Here is a 22,711-nt window from a genome sequence, read left to right on the forward strand (position 1 = left end):
TGTTTTTATTATTTTTTTTTTCATTTAGTCAAGGAGAAGAAGATGGAGGGAAAAATATTTTTTCTTTTTACAAGCTCTTTTCAGGAGCACTTTTTGTTTTGCTGTTGATTTTTCAGCAATGATGTACCCTACACTTTAAATGGACTTAGTGTGTGTGTTTTAAGCAGCACTGGTGTGGGTTGGGGTACCTGGTGACTATCATGTTATTTTGGGTGTAGTGGTGTTTTCTGTCCTAGGCGTTTGACAAAGGAGCTTTGGTTGGGTTGAAGCATTATCATAGTACAAATACTTCACCTCTGTCTCCTTAGTAACACATGGGCATCATGGTGAGTTCAGACAGGAACACGGATCTGATGAAAGACTCATGAGTATCTCCCAAACCTGGACAAATCCATCACATTCAAGTAGGCTTCAACTGGTTACAGCTCAGGGCATGACTTGGCTTTCCTACTCATGCAGCTTGGATCCCTCTCTGTGCAAAAGATCCCCACTTCTCCCATACCTTATACACTTGATGGATGCTTGAAGGGCTACTTGAAGCCTTGAGAAGGCCAATTGCATATGGCTCTCCTTGGAGACATTGTCCTTGGCAGACTGACTTAGGTCAGAATTCCTCTAACTCTTAATCACTTTGAAACAACAACATTTTCCATTGACTCAAGGGGAAGGCACAGGGAAGTTAACACTGCTCACTCTGAAAGTACTTCTCCTAGAAGGTGAACATGAAAAAAAACTTTCCCCCCCCCCCATGTTTTTTTTTCTTATAATCCAGCTAAATGGCATACTGCATGTCCATGAAAAATATAGCTTTTTAGAACAGCAAAGTTTTGAGGCTATAAAATACTGAGAGGAGATTTTCCCACCTGCTGAGAAGGATGGACTGTTGTCTTAGCACTGAGAGATGTCTTATTTCCACTTCTGTTTCCTCCCTGAATACTTGCAGAGGTCTCAGGAGAACTAGCTGTGGTGTGAGACCATGCCCATTGACAGCAAAGATGTCACAAGCAATTCCTCCATGTCCATCCAGGGAGAAAAAGACTTGCAAACCACTGGCTACCATGCATGGACCATGGAGAATATTACTGCTTATAAATCAGAGCTTTCATTTCTGTTTATGACTTAGTCTGTGGAAGGTACATTCATTCCTTCATGTGGACATCCAAAAAGGTTAAATGAATGGAGAGAGACTTTTTACAAGGGCGGGTAGTTACATGCCAAAGGGGAATGGCTTTAAGCTGAAAGAGTGTAGATTTAGATTAGTCTAATCTAAATCTACAGGTTGCCCAGAGAAGCTGTGGTTTCCTCATCCTTGGTAGTGTTCAAGGCCAGGTCGGATGGGGCTTGGAGCAGCCTGCTCTAGTGGAAGGTGTTCCTGCCCATGGCAGGTGGTTGGAACTGGATGAGCTTTAAGATCCCTTCCAACCCAAACTAGTCTGTGATTATATGAATAAAGTTAAGAAATCTATGTGCAAAAAAACCCAACAATATCAAAAAAGCACCTTGTAGTGTAGTTACACTCAGGGTGAGGCTTTAATTACAGAAAGATAAGGTGTTTGAAAGAAGCAGGTCATGGCCCAAATGTGCCTGCATCCAGTTTGCACTTAGGCTGTGAGGTCTGGGCTGGCTGGTGCTGTGTTCACACCCTGTGCACAGGCTGGAAGTGTTCTGGGACAGCGCTGGCCTAATCTGGCCATTAAAACAAAACAAAACAAACCCTAACCCAGCAGGTGGGTGCTCTGAGCAGATGGGGAGAGGGCTGCTGCACCAGCACATCCATTAGCATAACACCCAACGGCTGCTGTGCGGCAGCTGCTGGGCCAGGGCTGGGGCAGAGGAGTCCCCATCAGTGATCTGGAAGACCCCAGTGCTGTAATCTCAAGGGGTTTGGTGCCTGGAGACCTGCAGCCTGCATGGTAAATAACCAGCATGGTAAATAACCTGCAACCCTGTGGCTGAAGGGATTTGGTGCACAGCTGCCTCTTAGCTTGTGGGTTGCCGCATCTGGCTTTGGCTGTGAACATCTTATATCAAGGGGTGATAGAAGGCATTACAGAAGAAGGAGGCTGGAAATTAATGTGAGAAGGGTTCCAGTGCTGGCAGTGAGATTGCTTTCATGGCAGTTACAGCAATTTTAGGGGGAAAATAGCTGGGAGAAAACAGCAAGTTGAAACTCAAATGAAGCTGAAGATGTCTGGTCCACCTGTGGGTTTCCCTGGGAGAGAGGAGTGTATAAGTACCTACTGCATGTACTTGATTCTAGCAGTTTTGGTATCTCAGAGTTAGGCTGTTTGATTGCCTGTTGCTTTAATCAGCACAAACTCAAGAAATGCAGCTGCTGGCAGCAGCAACAGGGAGCAAAGAACTAAAACTGTGGGGCAGATCTTCAGATGGCAGCATGCCACTGTCCCCTGTGGACTTTTGCCAGAAGAGTTTGGCTCAATGGACAAATTTCCCTTGTGCATGGGAGCAGCATCATTAATTGAATTTACCACCTGCTTATGGATGCAGAGCATATATACAGGCCCCACAGACCCCTGTATAGGGACAGAGAGCTGAGCATAACCTGAGCTGCAAGTGCTATGCTTGTGTCTCTGGTGGGTGGGAGCCATTGTTACCTATGGAGCGTCATGGAGCAGCACCTGAATTCCCCTTGAGGAGGAGCAAACTGTTATCAGGACTTGAAAAATCACTCAGGTTTGTTGCATAATAATTTCAGCCACATCTTTAGGAGTCCCCAGTGCTTTGAAATACCACTTCAGCATTCTTGCAGGAGTTTCAATACACACAGCACGGAGGGCAAGTAATGAAAACATGGAACCAATTTAAGTAACAGCATGTGGGTACACAAAGAGCTGGTAATGCCAGCAGTGTAAAAGAAGCCTGTGAACTGAGGATACAGCATTTATTCAGTGGCCACTTAGGGAGAAAGAAGATATGCCTGTTCCTAAGCTTTCCAATGCTCTGCTAATTAGGCAATAGGGGCTAGTGCCTGATTTCTAAAGCTGTGGTCCAGGGAGTGGTGGTGATTAGAAGGGGTCTCTGTGGAGAGCCACGATGCTCATGTGCTGAAGCCTGTGATTTTTTGCCTTTGATTCCAGCTGCTACACTATATTAAAAGACATAAACATACATTAAATACTTTCCTCATGTTGCTTTTCCATGTGAGCAATCGCCCCGGGGATGTTATGTGATCATGAATGGGAGGGGAGGGAATCCAGGAGAGGATCTTGCTGGGTGCGGTTGCTGATGCCCTGGAGCGAGCGGGGAGGAAGGCAGGGGATGAGAGTGCATCAGTGTTGGGAATCTCTGCTCTGTCAGCTTGAATGCTTGGCTACAGCCCAGTAACTCTTGGGGTTTCTTTTAAGTCCTGACCATGCCAAGTTTCACATCAGCTTCTCCTTCTAAGAGTGAAGGTAGTTTCCTGACCCCTTTCCGGGGGCTGCTCGGTAGGTGAGTCGCAGCTTGGGGTATGTCTGTGGTCACTCATGCCGCAGTTGTAAAGTGCACAAGTGTTCTGTAAGCATTTGCTCTTATTTCAGCCCTTTGGTGCCTGGGGTTGTAGTGGGCTGAACCCTTGCCGCTTCTAAACCCACATATGGCTCCATTCCATTTAGTCTGATTGGACAGTGAGGGATGGAAAAAGCTGGGAGACCAAAGGGTGTCCTTCTGGCACATTGACAAGCCCTTCTACCACTGGTCTCCCCCCTGCAGCAGGGTTGCTTGAGTCTAGTGTCCTCAGTATCACCAAAGGTGCCTTTTCGTTTGGATAGAGAAGTATGCTGTCAGTCTGGAGGGGCACCGAAATCATGGCACCAAAGGCAATGAAGCAATCCATCAGCATTCCCTGCCTGTCATGTAACATTTAACAAGCCCCAGATGATTAGTATGTCCCTCATTTTATTTCTTCTTTTTTGTTGTTTTTACTTAATTTTTTCAGCTCCCTGCATTTGCTGCTCTATTTTCTTGTGTCTGCAAACACTTCATTTTGTCACCCCTTTGTTTCTTTCCAGGCATACCCTGACAAAGTTTCTTTGGAGCTTCCATCATATGCATAATGTCCTGCTTCGGGGGATGTAAACTCTTTTTATTTTTTAATTATTATTACATTGGGGTTTTTTTTTGAGAGCTTGGGGTGAGTGAATAAACTTTGTTGCTGAGATATAAGCAGCAACAAGTCAACTGGAAATAAAGCTTCCTTGTGTGTAGTCAGAGGAAACTTTATCCTTGGATTTTCTTGCAATATATCTCTTTTTTTTTTTCACCCTTGAGTTCCTGTAGGTATTTGCTATTTCTCTGCAGGAAGCGACTTTAGCACTTTTCCCCTTGAAATTCAATTCGTAGTCTTCCTTTCCTCTGCCCCACACACTCAGCTTTCTCCTGTGGTTCGGTTTTCTTTGAGGAATTTCCACTTCATATGTTTTCCCCTTTGCGCCCCTCCTTCTTCCAGAAGATCATGAGGACTTCTCTCCTCTACTTCCCCCTCCTTTGCATCACTGACTGCACATTGCACTTGCCCTCCAGGTTCTCATGTGTATCTGCAGCTCTTGTTGGATTACCCCTGTGCTGGACTCTTCTCTCTGGTGTTTTGTGTGCATGATCATCCAATTGCTCATAGTGCATGCTTATTCCTCTTTGCTAAGGGCATCCCCATGTCAGATGTCCTCTGAGTCAGCACTTCCTGCTGTGATCCCAAAAGTGCCTCCAGAGTTGATGAAAGTGCTTGCTCCCTATACTGCCTGTGACTTGGCAAGGGCGGGGGAAGGCACTTGCACATTTCTGGTGGTACCTGCTTAAATTATCAGGTTTTGATTTACACCTCATTTTTCTTTATTTCCTTTTCCCAGAGGATAGAGCCTCCATAATCCCTTCAGCCTGAACCCATTTCTGTTCTTGTTTGGTTCCTGTTCTTGCTTGGCAGAACCTTGAGGCTGCTCTAGTGATGCTGCTACCTGAAGCTTATGCCAGCAATGTAGACCTCAGCCTCTACCCAGGTTATGAAATAAGCCTCAAAAGTTCCAGCACAGTATGAAAGTCTTCTAATTGCATTTAGGGTCAAACTGGCTTTTAAGCAATTGAGAGACCAATACAGTCTTGCTTTAACAGGCATGAGGCTCCTGGTGTTTTTACAGTCTTTCTACACAAACATCTGGGTGCAAAGCTACACAAACTCAGCCCTTTGATATTCAACCCAGTTTTCTTCTTGGCTAGCTTTTCTTTCTACCCCATTGTTAAGGGCATAAATGAAACAGCTGCAGTTTGATGCCCTCCCACCACAACTACCTCAGGTTCCCCCAAAAAACTGTGAGGGAATAAATTTGTTTATAAGAAACTTAGATCTTAAGAAACCAGTTTTGCTATGAGCTGAGAACTGTTCAAGCCCAGGTTCATCATGGTCCTTGAAGGCACTTGAGGTGCCCAGACTGTGAGCACCCACACAGTCAACTGGAGGAAAATGGTTGCTCCTGAAGGTAGTTCAGTACTCCCTGTGAAGAGCAGGGAGGGCTGGATCTCAGTTCTTACCCTTTCTTCTCCAAAGCCTGCTGGAGCAATGTCTGCCCTGCATCATGTCGTGGATATTCTGTGACAGAAATAAATCCCTTTTCCAGCTCAGCGCTCTGCCTGAGCCAGCTGACGCCCATCTCTCACTGTCTGCTCCCAAGGAATTGTGACTTTTTTCTTTTTTGCATGTAGTCAAGTATTTCTTAAGCAAGCGTCTGGCAGTGAAGGGATGGGCTGGGGAAATGTAAGCAGGCTTTTACTGCTTAACGCGGAGTGCCAAATGATGAAGACGTGCTGTATTTGATTAGCTGCCATATGACCAGGCCTTGTGGAGGCCATCCGTGTCAAGGACAGGTTTTGTTTTGCAGCAGTCACTCCCACAGCTGAGTTTCGATCTCCCTGTGTAACATTTCCTTGTTTGCCTGTGCTGTGCTTCCCTTTTTAAACCCTGACAAAATGTCCCAGGGGCTGGCTTTGGAGTTGAGGAGATGCTTCAGGGAAGCAACTGGGATCAGTGCAGGGAAGCTGAGGGTCCAGCTGAATGTCCCACAGTCCCATCACAAAACTACAGGAGGGGATGGGTGCTCCTCCCAGCAGTCTCATAAAGACTTGGCCAAGTCAGTGCATGCTGGTTGTGTTTCGAAAGCACTGTGGCCTCCAGGCTAACAGAGATGTGCTGGAGACACGACACACTGGCGTGTGCACCCAGAGCTGCAAACATCTCCACTGGTTGTGTCTTCGTTAGTGGAGTTTTTGGGATGCACAGGGCTGTCAGTTCTTCATGCACAGGCTCACATTCCTCCAGCATCAGCTTTTGCATGCAGTGCTCCCTCTCCTCTCCTTCCAGGCATGCCTGACCACAGATAGCTTCTGATTTACCCCCAGCTTTTTCATCTTCAGTCCCTTTTCCACACACACACACACGCACACCCAGCTAGCTCCCTCAGGTCAGGTCTAATTCTTCACGTTTCATTCTCAGGGTTCTCTCTGCCGACATTTCCCATCATAGGCAGTGGGGTGGCATGATGGACTCATCTTGAGTTCATTCGTGTGGAAAGAGGTATTTCACCTGATGCCCTCAGCTTGTCTTTTTTCTTTTTCTAAGAGGACTAAAACCTGTGAAAGTTGGTTTCTGACCACTTGCCTCTTATGTGGCTTCTCTGGTGCCTAATGATGAGTGAACTTGCTGGCCAAGCCCTCTTTGAGAACCCCTCAGGAGTCCCTTTCTTTTGGCCATCAAATGATTTGAATAAAACTTTTTTGAATATCATATCTCAAAGATTTCTGTTCTTAAAGCAAATTGGATCAAAATTGGTTAAAATGTTCCAAAAACATTGAGAAGGGGATCAGGCAGGCAGGCAAGGATTTTATTATGCATTCACATGCACACAAACACAGTGTGATCATGTTAGCCTTGTTTCCTTAGGAAACCAGTCTAAAAATACCGAGAGTAAACATGCTTTGTTTTGGTTTGAAACACCAAGACTTTTCCAGCTCTGGAACCTTAAAGTTACTCCATTTGATATATGACTCCTGAGAATAAATCCAGTTAACTATGTTTTCATGAAAGTGTTATTTTCCATTTCTTGCTCTAACATGAATTAGACCAATTGCTATTGGATCCTTCATTCTAGGACAAGAAGTGCTATTTCTACATCATTGATTGTATCTGGGCTCCGAGCTGTAGGCAGTTGCTATCAGAAAGGGGGTTCTCAGGTCATGGTGAATGTACCATGGAAGCAGGATTCTGTTTCCAAGTAGGTTGGTCAGCTCAAAAAAACTCTGCTTCTCCAGGGTGGTATAAACAGAACACCTTGTTATTGTCTGTGGGCTAGCAGTGAAAGGGATAGCAGAAGGGGTAAGGTGTCTTTTGCTGCAGAAATGAGAGTTGTGGCCACTGTGGAAGATAGCATTGCTGAAGATGAACACATGGTCATTCAAGTTTGACAGTCAAATTCACGTGTGTTTGCAGACCTAAGTGTGTCTCTATTACTCTTGTTTCAAGTTGGTGTCTCATGTTCCTGTTGTACATCAATGCCTACTGTTGGCAGGTCCTGTATGAAGGCATCAGGAGAGCCTGGAAGAAGTTCACAAGCTCTGTAGAAACAAATAGGAGAAGAAATAAAACCATCTTGTCTGTTAGTACGCTATGTGAAATAGAGTGATGAGATTAAGTGACTCACTCAAGGAACCTGTTGCAGGCCAGGGTAATACTCAGGTCTCTTTCATTGAGCTGAGGTTGCTTAACCATGACACAAATGAGTCTCCAGGTGGTAGCTTGATCTTCAAGCCCTTCTGGAAGCCAGTCTTCTTCTGCTTGTCACTGAAACTGGTGGATTTATTTCAGAATTGTTTACTCTCTGCATCTTCACTGATAGCTTAAAAATGAAATTTATCTCAAAGAAGAGTTAGACCTTGATGATGAAATGAGGGGGTGTAGTTTTGGGGCCAGTATGTAATCAGTCAATCCAGGTGTCCTTAATAGTCCCTTCTGGTCTGTAAATCCCAAAATACAGTAAGAGTCAAATAAGGAATATTTACTGGAGGACTCATTATCTTCTCATCAGTTTCTCATGGCTCTCTATCTCACCTGGGTGGCAAAGTTTGTAGAGAGAGATGATATCTTTTATTGACACCGGTGTTACAACAACCCTACCACTATAAACCTGGGTGGTTCATTGAGGAATTTCAGCACTTCGCAGCATCCTAGCTTCGTGTGAGCCGCTCTCTGTCCTCACGGCTGAAAGATGAGAATCAGCCCTGAGGGGATCTGCAGGTAATTTTGCCTTGCCCAATGCTCTTAAAAGGAATGCAGTGGCACAATCGAATGAGCCAGAGGCCACAGCCCTGCTCTTCTTGCTGGTGACTCTGAGGAGGAGAGGACTGAGCAGTGGACAAGGAGAGGGCTGAGCAGTGGATGCTCAGATGTGTCACCACCTGTCATGCCCTTGCTTCACCATGGGACAATGTCTCTGTTTCCCCACCTGGTGCTTCTGAGAAGAGGCACTTCTGTAATGCACTTGGCAATCGCTTCCCAGGAGGTTACGTAGGAAGTAGTTTTCTCATACCTTCGAGGTAGAGCCTACCCTGTAATTTCTAAATGGACTCATTTTTTCAGTAGTCTCCACTGTGCCCAAGTATATGCTAAAATATTGTGCTGGCAAGGGTAGCTTTTACCTGCTTTACTCCCAGGTGGATAATTTGATGAAAGCTCACCGTTAAGATTAAGCAAAATAGACCTAAGGCAGATATTTTTCCACTGGGGTGCAGCAGCACTAACAAGGACTTGATCAGCCCTCATTTTTGCCTCCCACCAGTCTTTTCAGCTGCAGGGACAGTCTCTACATCAGTACCTTGCCTAATCTATACTACTGGGGAGCTTGAAGGCACTTGTTTTGTTGCATCTTCTGCTGGGAACTGATGGTACTGGTTTGACAATCTGTTTTACCTCTTATACCCTATGTATGTGCAAGATAGATGGGGATAATCAACTTGTCTTGCCTGTTTTCTGACACCGCATTCACCACCACTCAGCTGAGTACTCTTCCCGAAGACAGCCTCTCACTTTCCATGGGATACTTTTCTTCAATAATTTATGTAATCGTTAGGACGAATTCCCTCCAGCCTTTTCTCTCTGTTGTCTTAATTCCGTTGCATTGCTTGTAATTATACTCCTGATTTGCAGGAGTAGTGTGGGGGAAGCCTGTTTCCTTCTGGGCTACAGCACAGTGGTCTCAAAAGGAGCTGGGAAGTGTGATAAGGAGGGATTGATCTGTCCTTAGGTCACAGACTCTGGGTGTAGGCAGGAGATGCTATTAGTCACTCAGGGACAGTGACTGCTGACATGCTTCATAGGAATTGTGAAGCACAGGGCAGTTCTGTGGGAGGGCAGCATGTCCTTTGCTGCTCCGAGTGCTTTGGTTTTTAAGTGTGGTGTGTATCCAAGTCATGTTTCATCTTTGGAGGCAACTTTGGTGCTTGGCATGTGGAGCCCTTGGGTCTGCTTGGGTCACCCTTGAAAAGAGTGGGAATTTGGCTGATGATGTCATCTGGAGGGAAGAGGATATTTTAAAGAAAAGAGAGGGCGGTTTGTAATGGACACCCAGATCCTTAGCCTGATAGAAGGACTGACAGTGGCTTACTCTTGGTTTTCTGCATCTGCAGGAGTTCAAATAAATGATGTGTACATAAAACTTTGGTAAAGTTACTAATTACTGTCTAAATAAGCCTTTTCCTATTACGCTGTGAATTTGGCTGCTGAACTCCAGTTTCACCTGCTAAGATGTTGGCATGGGGGAATGTTGTAAGATGTTGAGAAGGTGAGATGGAAATGTAGAGAAATCCTATCTTTTTTCAATCTATCTGGTCTGACTTAAACTAATAAAACTTAGCACAAGCTTGTGGGGTAGGGTTACAGCAGCTGAGTGCTGGACATGTGAGTTGATTCAGTCCATCTTGGACACATGGCTTAATAGGCCTGTGTGAAATCCCTGGGTCAGAGGCCAGCCACCATGCCCATCTTTGTCACATCTCGGTGATGTGTATCCTGGCAGATTTTGCTTTTTGTTCCCTCCCCGGCATGGAAAGAACCATCTGCCGGGTTGGCTTTCAGAAGAATTTTGAAAATGGGACATGGGACAGAAGGGGGAAGGAGAGCCTGACCTAAAACCAAGCCAGTATTTGCAGGGGTTTTAGAATAGCTCGTATTGTGTTTCCTACTCCCCAAGGAAGGGTTGTCCTCTTTCTTCTTTTCTCTTTGATTCGATTCCCTGCCACTCTGTGAGCAAGTCAGAAGCTGCAGCTGCTGCTGTCAGCTGGGAAGGGAGTCCACTTGTTTAAAACTCATGTATTAATCCCTGGTTAGAAAAAGTAAAAATGTTTTATGTTCTCCTTATATTCCCCTTTGCTTGCATGCGCCTTTGCTGCCTGCCTACCATCTTGTCACTTGTGTGAAAACACAAGTAAAGGTTGACCCCAAGCACACTTGACAAAGAGCACAGGCAGGATGATGGTCTGTAAATAAATAAATCCAAAGACTCTACAAAGAGACCAAATCTAGTTTTTGAGAGTTGGGAAGGAGTCAGAAAGGACATCAAGTGTGTTGTGAAGTCTAGGGGAAAATTGTGGGGGCCTTTGGGAGTCAGAGGAGCTGTTTTTATCATGGCTGCTGGGCACAGATGGGTGGAAATGTTTGCTCACTGGGGTTGTGCTTTGTTCCCAGAGAAAAGCTGGCAGCCCAGTGGGAGAGGAATTTAAACAGCTAGGTAGGGAGAAAGGAAGATTTGGACTCTGCCAGATGGAGTAGGCCACTCAGGAAACACTGGAGAAGGTCTGATGGGTAAAGCACAGTCCTGAGGGACTCAGGAGGTTTATCATCAGGTATTATACCACGACACTGAAGGGTGAATCCAAAGGGTGGCCTGAGGTTGAAAGGGGAGAGAAGGAAAGAGTTCAGATTTTGACCATGGCTTTTCCCTCAAAATACCCTCCTATCTTCCTAGTGGAACAGAAGAACGAATCACCACAGAGATCATGAGAAAGGAGTTAGGTGGTGGATGGTGCTTGCAGAAACTTGAAGGGAGTGCCCTGTAACTATCATGTCTGAACACTACTGAAGAGCACTTTTCAGCACTTCTCTACGGTCTTTCCCAGTTTGTCAGCAGAAAATCAAGACTGACAGAGGTGTCTCACCCAGAGTCTCTGAGAAGGCATCCTACGTTCTGCTGCTCCAGCTGCAGCAAGGATCTTTGTGCCACCACCATGGCTTGGTACATCCATCAGGGTCCCACCACCATCCAGCTGTCCCCACCCACAGGCTGTATGGAACAACTAGGAGCCCTGTGGATCTTCCTTGCCACCCTTTCTCAGATGTGGTGGTGGGGGCAGACCAGCACTCATCATGGCATTGCACGGCATGGGGTGGGCTGGCAGTGGCCGTAAGCTTTCATGTGGGCTCATTCATGGCAGATTACCCATGATCTCTGCTCCCAGTTTTGGGTTGTGGGAAGGAGCTGGCAGCCGCTGTCTCTCACTGACCCAGCCCCAGTCCCTTCCCCACTACGGCCCCTTGTTAATAAAGAGGCGTAATTGGGCGCCCTCCCGCCATCCCTTCTGGTGTGAGGCCATTTGTGTGCAGGAGGAGGAGGGGCAGATCCAGCACTGGAGTGGATGGCAGCAGGGGAGAGAGGGGGAGAAAACTCTTTTGTTTGTTCAAGTAATTTAGGCCTCAGATGTTAAATAGAAAAAAAAAAAAAAAAAACCTTGATCAGTGATGGTAAAGGTGCGCTCCTGGCAAAAAAATTACCTCAATAGCACTGGGAAAAATGTACAACAAAGAGCATTTTTCTTTTGTTTCTTAGGTTTGTCAGGAGAGATGCGAATCATTAAAAAAACAAACCAAAACTAAGCAAAACAAAACAAACCAAACAACAAAACCCAAAAGTAAGATCAGTTTCTGCCCTTCACCAAGATCTCTGCATCCTGGCACTGTATTTAGTTGTGAAGGGCTAGTAACAAAGTGCAGGCTGAAGGCTGTGTCAGTTCCTGGGTGTTGTTGCCGGGTATTTGCTTTGTGTTTGCTCCACTTAGGCAGGCTGAAGTGAAGCATAGGAGAGTTGCTGTTCTTTGCAGCTAATGAATTTCTCTTCTGCTTTATATATGCTAGCGCATTGCCTTTGGAGTCAAGACTTTATGTGCACTAACACATTGCCTTTGGTGTAGCAATTGCAGCTCTCCTATGCCTCCCGTTCCTTCTAGACACCTCTTTTTTAAATGAGAAAGTCAAAAGAAAAAAGCAACATTCTTCTGTTCCTTTAGGTTCAGTAAAACTCACCTCTAAACCAAGTTGAGGGGCTTAAACTAACTTGAAAGTGTCTGCTCTGGGGGCTTTACTGTTGAAACTCTTGTCTTTCAGCTGTGTGAAAGTTGTGGAATAATGCATGTGAGACAGGCAGAATTTACTTTTTTTTTTTTTTTTTTTAAGGTAGAGGATACGGTAATGGTGTGAAAGAATGAATTAGTTATGGCAAATCTTATTAGTGTCCATTGTAGGCAGAGAAACAGAGACATATGGGAGCACTTGCAAAATTATTACTTTTTTATTCAGCTTCATAACCAAAGCAAATTTTTTTGCAAAGTGTCATTTATTTGACAACTGGAGGGGTGTGGAAGGTGTGTGTATATGTAGCAAAAGGGGGAAACAGGGAATGCAGTATTGGTATTCCATTAAAACTGATGCTCGATGCTTTGTTTGTCAGGTTTTGGCAAAGCTTTTTGCTTTGAAAGCCATTCAGAAAGGATTGGAGCAGATGGCAGGGAGATCCTGTTTGTGTTATTTTTGGACATTCCCATTGAAAGTCTCAGATTGTTGTCCTTTTTCCCCCCTTCCCTCACTCGTGTATGTTTTTCTTCCTTCCTTCCTTTCCCCTTTCCTTCTTGAGAACATGTGGGTTTTTTTAAAAGCATATATTATTAATAACACAACATCACCTAAAAGCAGCTTGTGTTTCTGTTGAACCAAGCTGTGGATATTTTATTTCTGTCTGCCTAGATTTGGAAAAAGTCTTTTCCTGAAGCAGTATAAGCAGTGTCAGGAGGGCAAGTTGGGTAGCGGATGGGAAGCCAGGCTACCATTTTGGTGGGTTCAGCTCAATAGCAGAACATTTCCCAGTAGATCAGCAGCTGTATTAAAACCAGGTAGCAAGTTTAGATTGAGGGTCTCTGATAAAACAGCTTTAGTGACTTGTATGACATGTGCTCGTGACCTCCATCCTTTTTTAAGGCACTGTGGTGGAGAGGGCCAGCTGTAGATAGACTGGAAACCTGAACTATGCCCTGGCTTTCATGGTGGTCTTCTCATGTCACTGGTTAGATTCATTGGTATTAGGCAGCTCGGAAGGCTTTTGTTCTGCCATCGTCTGCACCCAGATTGTGTTGGGAAGAGAGAACTTCATTGCCTCTCATTCCTTGTATAAGCAGTTTTCCCAAGCAGTAATTTAGTTTCATATAACATCACTGGAAATGTCTGCAGTGCTTTTCATATGGAGGTCGTCACCGAAGCCCTTCACAACCTTTGTGCAGGCATTCTGGCAAAGCTGAGCCTGGTCCAACCAGTTAAAACATTTGGCTAGCCCAGGTCTATCAGCGAGGATGTGCACACACAGATGGGAGGTCTTGGCTGAAGTAGGTATCCTAAAGTTCAGGTGATTGACCTGAAGCTCATCCAGATGATTAAATCTATTAAACTAAGGTGGAGGATCTGAAGGAAACAAGCTTTCTCTTGCCCATTTTGTCCGTAGTTTTTCCTACTTAGAAGCAGATATTTAAATCCTCAAATCTTTATGTCATCTGATAGTAGAGGTGCTTTTGCACAGGAAAATGGTCTACAAGGACACAAAGCTTTGTCCCAAAAAGTGAGCAAATGAACTATTCAGGCTTTGGTTTAGATACTCTAACCCTTTAAGACAGTTGAGTGCAGGTTTTAGCTGAGTTCGAGGTCATGTTTCATGTTGGTTATAAGATTCCTTGAACCTGTGTACCCACATCCTCAATTATTTTATTTTTTTTTTAACTGGTGCACTGAGGGAACCTACTTCAGAAACTCCCATTTCTTTCTTAATTGAATGAAAGCTCAGAAGTCTTTCACTTGCACTGCACCTGAGTTTCAGTACTATAGCTGCAGGAGAGCTTTGTTCAGATGATAGTGAGTGACCTGGGATGTGTGGTAACACTTGGTGTACATTTCACTGGCTAGAATAAGCTGCTGAGAAGTAAAAAAACCTCCACCAAACCAAACCTCACCTTCCTCTTGTTTTTACCTCTTGCTGGACAGTTAACATCCACTTGGCAGGATTTTTGCTCTTCAGTGCTTTCACGCCTGACTTATTAAAGTTTGGCAGCTCATTACTGTTACCTACTGGAAGTGCCTTCTGCTTAGAGGACCTTCTCTTGCCTTGCCCAGTGAGGGTTTCCCTTCGAGAGCTTGCAGCGATAAGTACTTTCCTGGTCTGGCACATTGAGAAAGGAGCCAAGCAACAGTCTCAGCCTAGACAAAAGGCAAACTCAACCTACTGTTTATATAGTTACTTAAACATGATTTAACCTAAATAATGCACACTGTGACTTGGCCAGAGGAGATGGGGAAGGGGAGGAAGAGGGACTTGTTTCTAATGAGCCAGGAGACAGCACAATTAATTACATATGAAGGACAGATAACAGGCAGTGAACTGTCTACAGTGGAGAGAAACAAAATACCAATGTGAACAATTAAAGCATCCATGTGACAGAAGGGTCAGCGATTTCTCATACAGCGGGTGGCTGGGCACGGCCTCTGGAGAGCTGCAGTGGATGCTTGGCTGAGCGGCTGGACAGGGGGGAGCACGTCTGGGCATGGGTTTTCTTGGTGTTCCACCATCAGAGTTGAGCAGGCATTTGTGAGGCTGACAGGCTGTGCTCTGGGCATTATTTTTATCACATGCACTTTTGACAGCAGAACTGCTAGGTACTTATCTCAGTGACATGAGGGACAGGGAGAAGAGCGGTCAAGGCAGGAGATGAAGAGCAAAAGGTCCATGGGCAATTAGGTGCCTGCCTCAGGATGCCACTGTCTGGAGGAGAGACGAGATGACAGAGGGCTTCCTTCCTTTATTTTTACTTAATATGTGTTTATTCTCATCATCATCTTCCAGATGTAGATGCACAAATCCCAGCTGCTGGTAATCAAATACTTTAAGGAGCATGGTCAGAGATTTGCATCTTCTCTGCTCCGTCCCTCCCCCCCCCAAATTTCAATGGAGTCTGGCATAAGTTATCCCCCCAAACACCCTATTCATCCTCCCCTCCCTGTCAGCCTGTTCCACAGTCAGCCCTTGGTTGTAAAGACTTTAAGGTAAAGGCCTATGGATTAGCCTAGGGAAGGCCAAAGGTTAAATGAGCAGGGCTAGCAGCATGCAAAGGTCTATGATTGAAATATTTGCTGAATGCTGACAGGCAGCAGAATAGAGGCAGACAAGTGGCAAATTCCTATTTTCTCCCCTAATTGAGAAACTATTTTGAGTGATATTCAGGCAGGCTGCAAATCGAGGCTCTGGGAAAGTCAACCAGTTGGGCAGGGGAAGGAGAGAAGGGCTTCAGTGGAAACACCGTTCGTGCTAAATGCGTCTGCACAGACTTTGCACTTGCACTCACGGAAATCCCTGGAGCCTGGTGCTTACATTTTGCTCGTCATTTTCCCCATACAACTGCTGCACCAAAATAGTCCCCCTCTGAGCTCAAAATGTATTCCAATCAGAATTTGACCCATTCCTGCTATTTTTGAAGCCACAGTCCTGCTCTGTAAGTCTGTCTTTTTGCATGGAGGTACTGTCATGAAAGATCTGTGTGTTGTGAGGATCTAGCTGTCATCTGCTGGTCAGGAGGGAAATGAGCTGTTTCAGTGTAAAATGCAGATGAGATTTGATGGTGTGTCAGTAAACATGACAATTGCTCAACCCTCAGGTATGTCCACTTGTAGTGTGGATAATACTGTGTTTCAAGCCCAACTGATGTGTGATGCCCATGTGCCAGGGCAGGGCTGTTGCAGTCATAGTGACAGCAGAGGGAGAGAAATTATGTTGTCTGGTGCATCACAGGTTGGCTGCACTGAGTCCTGCCTTGGCCAAGCCATTCAGCATCCCTTGCTTACTCTTGGATGTGAGTTAGAGGCTCCACTGCACTTAGGAGAAGAAAATTCCAGCCTGATGTGACAAAAAGCAGTTATCTGGCCTTTCACACCCTGCATCTTCCTCCAAGGGGTGATTTAAGCCTGCATATCCCTCTGCCCTTAACCTTCTGCCTCCCCCTTCCCCAAATACTCCCTCTAAAGCTGATAATGTAGTGAGAAGGTTTCAATTAACATAATTTCCTTCTTACTTAGAGATCTGTGGTTAGTTAAGGAGTGGGGGAGAAGGGGAAGAAAGATATAAAGAGAAGCAGTTCCTTGAACCAGGAAGCAGCGTGAAGGTCGTCGGAGATATTTTTCTGCTTCTACATGCTCATGTCATAAAACTCAGAGACTGGCTTATAAACTGTTTTCTGGAGAATGCCATAGCTGCAGCAGGGGAAGGTTTTGGCAGGAGTATATCCTATTCATGGCCAGCAAGTTCTGTTGCATTCAGGTCCTCAAAGTCTTGTGTGCTCTTCAAGAGGCAGTTGGGAGCTTGTTTTATAGTCAGTATGGGCTTGGTTAAAGCTTCAGCATTCATCAGCGTTTCCAACACTTTGTTGCTAAGCAAAGGGGAAGAGAGCTTGCTTTGCCCTTTGGATCATCTTCAAGTGAGGCATGCTGAAGTTTGCCAAGGTTCCCTTCCACTGGCCTTGCTCTAGAGCTGGATCTGGAAAGTGAGAGCCCTGCAGTGGGAGTAGGCAGCACAGGCAGGGACAGGGCAGAACAGGCTGTTCCTCTGGAACAGCAGGGAAACTGAGGCACTGACATGCCTCCCTCTGCATAATGCTCTGTGTCTGCATGAGCTGAAAGTGAAGCCTCCACCTCATTCAACCACCAAACCATCCTCCTGCCTTTAAATCATGGGTCTCTCTTGACCTTCCCATACTCCCCTCAGTCTCTGCCTGCGTTGCACAAGTGAGAACAAAGTGACACTTGTTTGCCTCTTCCAAAAAGCTCACTCAAGCAGGTGATTGTCCTGCCTCCTCTTTCAGACCCAAAACAAAGTGATGAAAGTGTTGTCCTGGGATGTAAAACATCCTGTATATTCCCCCCGGGAACTAGATTTTTTGCTTTCTGAGTGCAAGTGGCACTGAAAGGAAAAGAGGTCAAAACAGCAGGATAAGGGAAATAATTCCCAGGTGCTGAAATTAGGAGAAAGATGCAAGCACTTGTCCTCTGCACTCCTTACCAGACAGGGAGAGAGAAAACTTTAATGGCTCTAGCTGCAATTGCTAAAGAGCTAATCATTCTTTTGAACCCTGCCAGAAAATACTGAGCAAGAAAAGTCAATCAAAATCAGTTAAAAAAATCCTCAGTTTATTTGTCTTGAGGATGTCAAGAGGCCAGTGAATCTGAGACCATGTTTCTCAGCTGTAAACCCCTGTCCACCTCCAAAAGGGAAGTTTCTCCTTTCTGTGTTCAGTATTAAAAATTTGGTTTTATTTAATCATTAATATTTTCAGCACATGTGCTGCATCACATTTACATGAAAGTTTGGGGTTTAAACTCCAAAGGGGTTTGAACCTCAGAATCCAAGTGCATCCAGTATGCATGCCAAGGAATTGGAAACATCAATTTTGTGCTTAAAATGAAAACCTGAAGCCATTAAACTTTCTCTGTTTTGATCTCCTTCTCTGCAAATAAGGGATATGACAGCACACACCATCCTCTATGATAAAGGAGGTAGTTTGTAAGGTCTACAAAGCACTTTGAAGCTCAAAGTGATAGCTAAGTGTCGTTTCATTTTATTTGGCCTCTTCTGGTTCCTATCAAAACAAGAGAAACACAAAAAGACCTCAAGTGAGTGAGGCTTTTGGTTTTTGTTTGCATTTGAAGCACTGAAAATGAAAGGGGGGAGGGGGAGTGAGACAGGAAATATAAACTGAAACTAAAAAGGAGAGTTGAAGAAGGCTGAAAGAAATAGAATCTCTGCCACGGTGTCTTCAGCTGTAACGATCTGAAGATTGAGCTCACCCCAGAGTGAGAAATGTACGTTTTCACGCAGGAGAAAGGGAAGAGCTTCTCTCAGGGGACTGATGAGTCTGGTCACCTCAAAAGTTTAAGTTTCTAAAATAATACCCATGATATCTGCCTCTTTCAGTTGAGGGGTTTTTTTTGGGTTTTTTTGTTTTTTTTGTGGGCAGAGCCAGACCACTTTAGATACCTAGTTTCCAGGGAAACTGAGGCACAAGGCTTAAACTGAGTTGCCAGAGGTTACTCATACATGACATTGCTGTTCTAAAAAGCTTAAATTCCACAATTTCCAGGTTGCTCCTTTATCTTCCAGGCTGTAATGTTTCTCCAGGGTTGTCTACTCAACCTTGCTCATAAATTTATGCTGAGAAGAGCCAGCTTCTAACCAGAAATGTAGATATTTGCCCTGATCACAGAGGAAACTTATTTTTTTAACTCCCTCTGTGTGGTTTCTGGTTCTTGGTGGCTCATTTCTCTGGAAGACCCCCTCTCTCTTGCCAACCCCATGACACAGAGTTTCAGTAAAGAAGTAACCGAAAACAACTGGGTCTGGGTAAATGTCTTGTTTGGGTGTTTGTAATCTGACTTAGCAGCCCAGATCTTTATCTTCTCAAAAGAGTGGGTAAAAGGGATGGGTGATAACAGTTCAAGGAAATGCAGTTCCTAGCATCTGGAGCTGAAAGGAGGGATGTTATTTTAGAGTAAATTCTACTAATATTGTGATATTATTAATTTAGTTGCTTGTCCGCTTGTTGTGACATTTTGCAACCGGGATAGCAGCTCAGATTGCTCCTGTTTTCTACAAGGTATTTTGCTTGTTTGGAATTACAAATAATTTAACTTTACTTGTTAACCCTCAGGCACACACAGTACACACGCTTAGGTGAAAGTGAACATAACAAATGTTAAAAAGTTGGTGAAGTAGCGTGGGTAGGAGTTGAAGAAAAGGAAAAGTTCATTACATTTTAAGCTTGACTGGAAAAAAAATGTCCCTCAGACTTTGAATGAAAAGAAAGTTGCCCTTGCCTTCCGCAAAAATGAAATTCTTTTGTCAAAGAATGAAAATACTCAGAAACTGGAGTATATTTTCATGCTTTAGACATCCACAGAAAAATGCACATTGCCTTCAGGGAATTTAAATGAAAATAAACGTGATTTTTTTTGGCCACATTTGACTAGTTAAGAGAGATTATTTGTTTTTTTTTTATATATATGTAAGTTTAAACTGACACCATTATTAAACCAAACCCAAACTGAAGATTTATAAACATCCAAGTTCCTCCCACTGGTTTGATCTGGGGGTCTTTGGAACTCCAGGAAAACCAGGGAGGAGGTTGGCTTCGGTGGGCAGCAGCCTCAGCTGCCACCACCGCACTGCCCTGGCACTGCTGTTCTGCCTGGGCTGACCCTGGCCTTTACTGAGAATCAAAGGGCTTTCAGTCATTCTTTGTCTTCTTTGCTGCAAATTAGGCTATCTGGCTGACTGCTGGCTATCTCCTCAAGCTCTCCACTGATTTGCCTATTACCACTCTGATTCCTGTAATTGTAAGTCCAGCTCTTGCAGGAGTATGGAGGCATGGGTTTAGGTCCAGTTTTAGTGGATTTGTGGCATAGTGTGACAAAGCCTTGGGGTTTGCTTTGAATTTCCAACCCAGGTGCTGAGACAGCTGATATGGGGAGTTGGGGAAGGCAAATGGCCTTAAGGCACTCCTCAGGGTGATAATCACAGACTAAAACAAACATTGCACCCACATCCATCCCCTTCATGTCTGGGAGATATGAGACTCTCAGGATGGAGGGGCTCTCATATCTATGACTCTTCATCCTAATGATGTGGTTGGGCTGCCTCAGCCAACGAGTGGCAGCATGCCACAGCAATAGTCCCTGAGTATGTTCCTGCTGTTGCCAGCATGATTAGGCATGATAAATAGCACTGAGGGAAGCTCCTCTCTAAAGGTAAGAGAAACCTTTTGTGAGGCGAAGATGGTCAAACAATCCCTTGAGTTTTACTACTAGTAGTCTTGAACCTGGTGGAGGTTGAATTATCTGGATCTTGACAGACCTACTATGTCTGGATTAATCTTTGGATGGGAGGTCTTTTGAAGGCCTTAGGTTCTGTTGGCATAAATCAAGGAGTCACAATTGAACACCTTAGGTATGTTAGATTAGAGATGATCCTAACATCAGTTTGAAAAACTTCTCTCAAGCCCATTGGAGAAGTCCTACAATGGAAATGTTTCTTAAATATGGGCTGAGGGAAAGAATCGCAGAGAGTTAAAGGGACAAGTACAAAAAACCTACAAAAGGAAAACAAGTCAAGAACCTCAAAATTTCTCAACATTAAACCAATAATGTAGTTATGAGAGGACAACATCTTCCCTTAGCCCAATATGTAGATGCAAATATTTCAGAACCTCATTAAAGAGAGTGCAAATGTGAAATAAGGTGTTTCTGGAGTTGTTTTTGAGCTTAAAAGCTCCAGAGATGTGAAAGATGGTGCCTGCTGCTCTTTACCTGCTGCAGATGCCATCCTGAGAATGGGTACATCAGAGGATGTCCTGGGGATTTCACTGCCAGCTACGAAGTGGGAAGCATCCTTGCTCTATTCACAGGATGAATTAGTTGGCTGGGGGGAAGCTGAGACCCCAGGGGGATTTTCAGGGTTCAGGAGTCAGCTTGGATGTCATTAGCTTAGTGTTGGTGGCTCCCAGCTCCCACATCTCAAAAAAACCCTACAGAAATAACCTCAACACCACCCCTTTCCGAGTTTTCCATACTGTATCCCCTTCTCATTGAATTTATTGCAGTTCATTGTTATTCCTAACTGGGGAATTCTGATTTAATGGTGTTTGGGCAGATTAAGCTCGACACCATTCCCCTTTCCTTCTGTCCTATTTCCGTAGAATAATGTATGATGATCTTTAGCAAGTCCCCTTTTGTTTAAAGGAAACTCCAAACGGAGGAGTCAGATTGGTTGCTGGCTCCGTGGGCTTTTCTGTTCACTGAAGTGTCTTCCCATTGTAGTAACATCAAATGTAAAGACTGAGGAACTTGACCCGGCAGGTGCCAACTCTTGGGAATACACATGCTCAGCTGTAGGAAATACCTCTGTTGCAGCCATGCTGTGGAAGCAATTAGATAGAGGATAATGGATGAGCCGCTATAAGGTAGGTGGGAATGACTCTGTGGAGGTGCATCTTGGTGAGATCATAAACCACAAGAGCATGGATGGGCTGGTGATGTCAAATGAAACCTGTGGTGGAATTCATTTCCCCAGAGAGGACTTGTCTCTGGCTCTTGTTATTACTCCTGTTTTTAATGGTTCCCAGAGCCAGATTACGAACTGCAGATTCGGAAATGCTACCATGTTTCTGTTTAGGTGAACTTCTGTTTTTGGTTTCCATTGTCACATGGTATTTTGCATTCGCAAAGCATTCCTTCCTTTCCAGAAGATGCAAGTGGACTTCTTGGATGGGGAAAGAGTCATTCCCTATTGCCAGGGACCACAAGCGCAACTGCTGGAAAAATCAATGCAGCCTTTGCTTTGGGGCACCTGTTGCCATGCTCTGTATGTTGCCTAATCTATGTGTGCAGATGCAGTTGCAGAAAAATGGGGAGCCTAATATAGGCAGCGCTCATTTTGCTCAGTGGCTGCAAGCAGAGGAATGATCATGCATTAAAACTTTGAACCCGCTTAATTTTGCTGAGCTGTAGAGTCAGGTTGCAATAGGAAAACACAAGCGTGAATCAGAAGGTACCGTCTTCATGCTAGATTGTCTCTTCTCATCTGTGTGTTTGCAAAGGACTCAGGTGTAGGCACACAGCTAATGGAACAGTTCTTTCCCTAATGGTCTGTGCAGCAACACCTTTCCTCCTAGGAAGCATCTGGGGTTTCTCTGTGCCTGCACGCAACCCCTGCCGCCTCAGAAAGAGGAGGTCTGCTCTTCCTCCCCAGCCGCCTCTCCCCACAGGGGCTTCTCTACCATGATCTTATGGAGCTCTAATGGTAATTATCATCAACTCATGGCTCAGCGGTGTCTGCCTGGAGACGAAACAACTGTATGGCTTTTGATACCTATCTCAGAGCAAACCACATTTTTTTTTGTGCGCATGCTTCTGTGCTACACACAGTTTGCACTCTGCAAACGAGAGCTGAATTCTGCTCCCATTTCTTGGAGGTAAATATGTGCAAAACTAGGTAACAGGACTGGAATGCTGTTAAATTTCTTATCAGCACATAGCACCAGCCTATGCATGTGTATGCAATGTCTCACTCAAATTAAGAAAGAAAAAGAAGTAAAAGTTGTTGAAAAAGCAGGGTTTTTACCCCTTTTTCATTCTGTTGTGTAAATGGCTTAGTTGCTGTCCTTTTTAGAGAACTTTTTCAGATTAATCTGTGGGGATTTTTTAGTCTTGAAATATTCATTTCAGCTTTAAAAGCAAACACAATTTATATTATTCCCACAGGTTTGTTTCCAGACTTTCTCCCCATCCTGGCACAAGCATTTAGTGATGATGAGCCATCTACCTTCTTGT

At 44.6% G+C, this 22,711-nt stretch overlaps 1 protein-coding gene across 3 annotated transcripts in view; it reads left to right on the plus strand.

Annotated features, from left to right (window-relative positions):
• The window catches only part of SETBP1 (SET binding protein 1), a 273,582-nt gene that overhangs the window by 18,373 nt on the left and 232,498 nt on the right, over positions 1 to 22,711 (plus strand). The gene's annotated exons all lie outside the window — the stretch shown is intronic.

Source organism: Lathamus discolor, chromosome Z (genome assembly GCF_037157495.1).
Source record: "Lathamus discolor isolate bLatDis1 chromosome Z, bLatDis1.hap1, whole genome shotgun sequence".
Classification (NCBI taxonomy): Eukaryota; Metazoa; Chordata; class Aves; order Psittaciformes; family Psittacidae; genus Lathamus; species Lathamus discolor.